The following is a 7283-nucleotide window of genomic DNA, read 5'->3' on the forward strand; positions in this document are numbered from 1 at the left end:
CCCATGACAATATATAATATATTATTTTTATTATAAATAAAGATACAAATAAAAAAAATTTGTAACTTGAACATTAGTAAATTTAGTTTTGATTTGGAGAGAGAACATTTCAAATAAAATTTTTACTTGCATTGTTCTTTCAAATGTATTGTATTTCCCTATGAATTCTATACAATTTTTGACCTTAAAAAGTTATAATTTTTACTTGATAGATATAACCTATGCTTTTTGGCAGATCTTTCTTAGATTCCCTGTTTCTTGGTCAACACGATTTTTTACGGTTCTCGTACCAAAGAATCATCTCCTGTAGTTATGCTAAAGAGGTGAGCGTCCTTTAAGGAAACATTGTTGGTAGAACGCATATCAGTCATTGATATTCTGGTAATTAGTATACAGGTTCCAGTACTTTTTGTGATCATATGCGCTCTCTAATTGTCCGTTGATAATTTTCAAAACAATGAATAAAAGTATTTATTGATTAAATATTGCTAATATTAAGCTAATATCTATATTAAGCTAATATAACATAAAGCCAATAGTTTCTCCATTCACCGTACTCTCCAGATCTATTCTCAAGTAATTAAGTTTGGCAAAAATAGATATATTTTTTAAGAGCAAAGATAAATCATTCTAAAGTCTTGAAATAAAGGCAACACTCTCTCTTTAAGGAGTGTGTTTCTCTTATCTACAATGAAAACATATTCAGGGATCTGTTAGAATGGTCACGCGGGTTTTTCTTAAACGACGTTACTTGTCTGAGATCTGAATACTACTTGGTTCACCTATGTGATGAAAATAAATTGAAGGTAAATGACTTGATCTTTCAATAAATTTAGCACATATGTTTGACGTTACTAGGAACCGGATAGTAAATGAATTGCTTGCCCACGTTTTTATACTAACAGTTGAGGATAATCACCTTAATAATTAACGTGATATCTCTCAATTATGATTTTTCAAATTCGTTTTTATTTTATAACATTTAACATGTTTAGGCATCCGGCTTTCCACAACAAATATTTGAAAATTATTTTTGTGTTTAATGCTGTTAGCTGGCACTTCATATTATTTTACTCATTTTAAATTTATTTTTTCTTCAGATTTTTCGTGCAGTTTGCTGTCAATATGGTTACTGTTTATTTTAATGATAATGTATTCGACATATTAACGACATGATATTAACTATTATTACTTAACTTAATTCTTCTTAACTTAATACTTAATTCTTAGTCATTGTTGCTACGTTGTATTGTACAAGAAAAACCAATTCAATACCTTGACCAAAACTATAAGGAGCCTAATTAACTAATATTTATTAACAAAATATTAAAATTCAATATATAAATATATAACATGTGCATATATATGTGTTTGTATTTTCAAAATAGTGCTGCAATGCAGCTTTAAATATTAATTACAGTTTTCAAAATTTATTTGTTAAATTAGGATGTTATTCTCAAAAAATCCTCAAATGCGGACCATTCCCTTGAAATTTGATATCTTCATTTAAATCGGTTTCTTTCTGAAAACAGAACCTGAATCTTATCCGCATCGCTATCCGTATCCTTATTACAATATATTATATATGGATGTACAGGTTTTTGCCTTACACAATACAAAAGCAACAAAAGTAATGTAAAGATTTGAGGAATCTTTAATTAAACAAAGAACCGCCTAATTTTCCAAAGTATTATATTCTCTCTTAAACCATGTTTTTAAGTTATAACCAGTTTTTGTAACGTTTAATAGACACTATTCGGTATTTTTTAAGTTTATAATTGATAGCAAGTGGAATTTCACTCGAAACGTTGCGGATTTGGGTTCTCTTAGATACTGGATCGGATTTGTGAGGGAGTGTCGTAGTGGTTGTAACTTAAAGTTAAGCAGGAAGATTGTTAGCATTTGTGCTGTCCTTTAATGTGGGGTTCTTTTTTTTATCCGGGAGCTGTGACCCAATTCAGAGACTCAGATAGGTCCTCTATGAGCAGTAAATTATATTGAAACACATAATTCCCATATATACTTTCCATATAATTTCAATTAATGTGGGAGGAACTCTTTTGAATAGAGAGTTTCAAGCAAGTGGAAGGCCAATTAAAGTTGATGAAAACGTAATAAAGAGATTTATTAAAGCAAGCCTTCAGATAACAACCGATGAGATCACTGAGATATTCAATGAACTGAAAGGCCAGTTAAAGCTGATGTATACGCAATAATGACATAAATTGATACAAACCGGGAGACAACCCATGAGATCCATGAGACATTAAATTTATTGAATTCGATCGTTTTTGATAATTTAAAACACCTAGTTTTAATCTCAAAGTTCAATATATGAGTTCCTCATGATCCATTATATAAACGGCAAAAGAAATGGAGTGCATAGTTTCCAGATGTCCTAAAATCTGTCTTTCACTGTTTTTTTCGTTTATAATGCCATAAACAAGTGAAACGTTAAGATATGTGATTTGTATTGATTGGGTGAACGTGAATTTTTACTTAGGAACCATAAATGTTAGCTAATCCACCCAGCCAGAAATAAACATGAAAAATATTTCACTTATTCGTTGACATAATTTAAATTTAAAGGCGCCAACAGAATTTGCCTGCATCCGCGTTTGCTTCCTTTCAGGTCAACTAACAACCAAACACCAACGGCATTGAAGGAATCAAAGGACGAAATAAAGCTCATGCGTAAAATGGGTGACAGTCGGGAGCCGTGAATTGTAGGAGTGTAAATTGAGTGGTGGGAGTGAATATAAATCTGGTTATAAATGGATTTTTAATTACGTTTATTGTAGCATATTTTAAGGCGTCCAAACTGAAAATCCGAAAATAGAAATTTTACTCAATTGAATTCTTGAAGATTTCAATATTTGAATATTTAAATAAGAAGTAAATTAAAATTAATCGTTATTGAATTAAAATAACATTTATTTGTTTTTTATAAATATTTTAAATCCATTATTATTATGTTGAAGCTGCTTTGAGCTAGTCCACTTAAGCACTTACTCTCTTTTTTAACTCGAGGTATTTTTAAAACTCCTCTTTACATCTTGACTAGATTATTGTTCATCAGTTCATCAGACCAAGCAATAATTGACCTCAGATCTGCATACCATTAATTTCTGAATATTTATAACATACAATGTTACATTTTTTTAATCTTCTCTTATTTTTTAAGTGACAGTAAGACTTTAGATTTGAGAGGAAAACTAGAGTAGAAACGAAAACTAAGCAAGAAACTTTTTAAAAACAAAAACTTTTGATATCATTTTTTTGAAACTTTTTCAGGGTTAAGACCTGAAAGGAATGATTTTTACCGAAAATATACATCACTTTGACTACGACAGTCTATTGTACTATGAATTTTATTCTGATATTCCAAAATAATTTTTGCCACTTTTTTAAGCGAAGCGGATAACGTTTGGAAGAAGTAAAGAGCTTACAATGTCAGTATCAGGAACTTTAAATTTAAGCCTTAAGAGGGAGAGGCGAAAGTATTGAAAGTCTTCTCAAGTCCATAGTGCCGACATTTTCAAAAAAGGTGAGTATGTATAAGTATTTTTCAGCAAGTTCAAGGCGAAAGCAGTATTTGGCATGAGTAGTTTGACAAGTGATGATAACTCCAATTAAAATGGTTACACAAATTTTTGGTAGTTTTTGAGAATACGGAGAAAGGGATAAGGAGTTGACATGTTGCTTATCTCTTTACACTCGAAATATTTAAATCTTACTCTAGAGGGGTGGAATAAAAGCAAAGGAAATATTCCACGGTATCGATGACTTTAAAATAAAGTGGACAGAAGCAAGTCCAAGGCGAAAAAGATGTATGAAGTAGTTGTGCCTTCTAATAATGTTGAATCTACATTTTCATCGCATCTTCATTCAGAAATAATTTGAATAAAATGGATTTGTTTGGTTAAAAGAATCGTTGATTTAAAAAAATATTCTTTTTATTATTCTTTTTATTATGTTTATAGTTCGCATATAATTTGTTTGGACTGTAAGTCCACTTGCCGTGATTTGGTTAGCGTCATTAATTAAATACAAAAAAGTGTCAAAAAAACCTGGAACTGGAAGCATTGAAAATTAGTGCAGCCTTGTCTACTTGTGGATAAACACGATTAGTCAGCGCTTCTAATTCGATAGGCACGAGTTCTAAGCCTAGTACGGACTATAAACAATTAAGATTCGATTATTTCCTAAGATCATTGATGATGAGTACTTGGCAATATTCAAAACAGCGTTGTATGGTCAGCCAAATTTCAATAAACTAACTAAATTTTTGTTCTTGTCTAACTTTAAATAGATTTTTTTTCATCATAAAGACGAGCCATTATCGACAAGACGAAACTTAACAATAATAAAATTAATTAACTTCATAGCTCCAATTTAATTAAATATATTTTAATATTCAATATATTTCATTCGAGGATATGCAACTTGTACATATTCCACCATTAATTCTAACTTTTAAAATAAAATGGAAATTATTTACCGAACCAGGTTAGGCATGAACACATATCAGAAAAAGTATAATTGGAAAAATATTGCTGTGAAAATGTTTTGTAACTGGACTTGTCCAGTGTCCTTTAGTTCCGCTTTGCTGACTTTAATTGAATTATTTTGAACGAATTCGAGACCATAATTGCTGGGATCGCAATATTTTGTCTGTGATGTGATGCCCAGAAGGTCCTTTTATTTCATGCCGGATGTCCAGTTACCTGTGACTTCAACTAAAGTCAAATAAAATTAAAACAATGACTGAAAATTGTTTATGTTGAAATATTAAATTTTTTTTTTTTTTAATTTTATATTTTGTATGGAAGCATGCTCCCAATTGGGAGTATTAATGAAAGTGAAAATGTAGAATTTATATACATTTATGACCCAAAACCTTTTTATTGAAAATCAATTATTATTATGAAAATTATGACCTCTTGTCATTTTTTTGACAGTTTCATAAATTAGTTCAAAGTGATTCTTAGTGGCCTTTCGGCCGGTCAATTTCGATTCGAGAGGTTTTCGAAGTAAATGCTAGTTATAAGGTGATAATTTTGAAATATATGGTGGGGTTGTATTAAAACTTGCCAATCATACTTTAAAAATATGTTTGTTCTCGTATTGTTATGATAGAATACAATTTCTTCTTTGTTAGCCAATTCTGGTAACTTTTCATTGACTTTTTCTTTAAAACGGTCGAGTTGTGTGCAGTAGAGGATCGACCTCGAATTAGTCATAGCACCAAGGTGAAATGGTTAGTATTAGATAATTTCCATATAATCCCAACAACAATTAACCTAACATTGCTTGTCATCAATTCAGGTTGAAGTCGTTTGTGGAGGGTCATCAGCCTTTGATATGTCCAGCTTGCGTCGGATATATTTGTATCTGATGACTATTCCTCATCCGAATTGATACCTAAACATGGAGCATCTTTGCGTAATTTGATCTATTTAAATAATTCTAAACTTTAATCTATTTTTCTTCTTCTTGAGTTAGTGCTATTACGCACTTTTACTCTATAATGGTTGGGGGGCTTAACTCTACCCCAAACTAGACTTTAACTAGGCTTAAAAAAATCATATAATTTATTTGTCTTTTAGTTGATGACGGACCTCATATCTTCCTGAGAGTCTAGAAGTGGACTTGAGGATTGTTAGGGCGGGGTTAAGTAGCGTATCAACTTTAGTGAATAATTTTAGAGCTCTGTCTCTGATATATTTTTTTCACTGAGTCAATCCTAAGATCTCTATGTATGTCTGTTGATCTAATATACCAAGGAAACTTAGTCTTCTTAAAGCCAGGTTTTGTGCTATCTGTAATTGCTTTATGGTAGTATTTGGGGCTTTGCTATATGTAACACATCCGTAAGTAACAGTAATACTTATTATCCTTAAAAGAATCTCCTGAAGTGCATTTGAGGTTGTACTTATAAACTATGAATATACTTTTTATACTCATTGGTGAACCTAACGGGAAGAAGAAACATTTAAGCATTTTCTCTATGATTGTCATATTCCTCGAAGTCAAATTTCAGAAGAAATAAATTTTTATAGAACAACTTTTTGAAAGTTTCGTTAGATTGTTAAACGGTTAGGACAAACAATTGGTTAAATTACCTATATTCAACGGAATTTACTAGATATCTCAATCGTTTAGGCGAGTATAGCATCAACTAGTAACATTAATGTTAATAACCGATAGAAGAATCTGCTAAAGCGCTTTTGAGCTCGTAGTTATAAACTATGGATATCATGCCCCTGCAAAGAAACAGAGTATTATTTTTAATACTCATTGGTGAAGAAGAACTCTACGGGAAAAAGACTGTTCTATGTGACTGTTTTATTTCTGTAAGTCAAATTCCAGACAAAACAAACTTTTAGAGAACTTTTACTTTTTTAAAAGTTTTTTCAGATTGTTCATCGGTAAGGACAATAAATTCGTAAAATTAACTAAATTCAACGGAATTTGCTAGATATCTCATTTCTTAGGCTTTTTGGGAAGAATGTAGTAGCTAAACAGAGAATTATCGCTAATTGTAGGCAGTGGTGGGATATCTGCCATTGCAACCTATCTTTTCCGATTTTCTGGAAAATGTCAATCTTATTGCTGCTAGTGTGGCCAAGAATGCCACCCCAAATCTGGCGAACATACCGGGTCTGCAACAGCTAAATCACATTATTTATAATAATTACTCATATTTTTTTAAGAATTCATATACAAAAACAGTTAATTATTAAAAAGTATTCATATTTAAAGAATCACTTAAATAAAAAAAAATACATACATAAATAATTCTGCCTCAAAATATGATATAAAAATTTTTTAATATAATTTCGCAATCTCTGACATTGTATTTCAGTCTTATTTCTTAAATCAATTTATAATTTGATTGATTAAAAAAGCTTTGAGACGAAATACGAAAATTTTCGTGGCATTTTGTTGTGAAAGTTTTGCTCGAGTGCATTTCCCTGGTTTACCTTCAAAATGTCACTTTGTTGAATCTCTTGCAATATTAGGTATAAAGAAATTCTATCAACTCCAGTGCAGCGGAAAATAACTTAAGGAAGATGAGACTTGCAACTGGCATGAACTCAGTGCATACGATGATATCAGCAGATTGTCGGGTGACATTGCGAAAGTGACATTCCCATAAGACTTGAGCACAGATACAACTCGAACTACTTCTGTATGCTCCCCCGACAATGTTGTTGTCATTATTGCTGATGCCGATAATGTTGTTGCAGCTTATGTTGCTTGCATTGCAAATGCATTTA

Source organism: Teleopsis dalmanni, chromosome 1 (genome assembly GCF_002237135.1).
Source record: "Teleopsis dalmanni isolate 2A chromosome 1, ASM223713v2, whole genome shotgun sequence".
In the NCBI taxonomy this organism is placed as follows: Eukaryota; Metazoa; Arthropoda; class Insecta; order Diptera; family Diopsidae; genus Teleopsis; species Teleopsis dalmanni.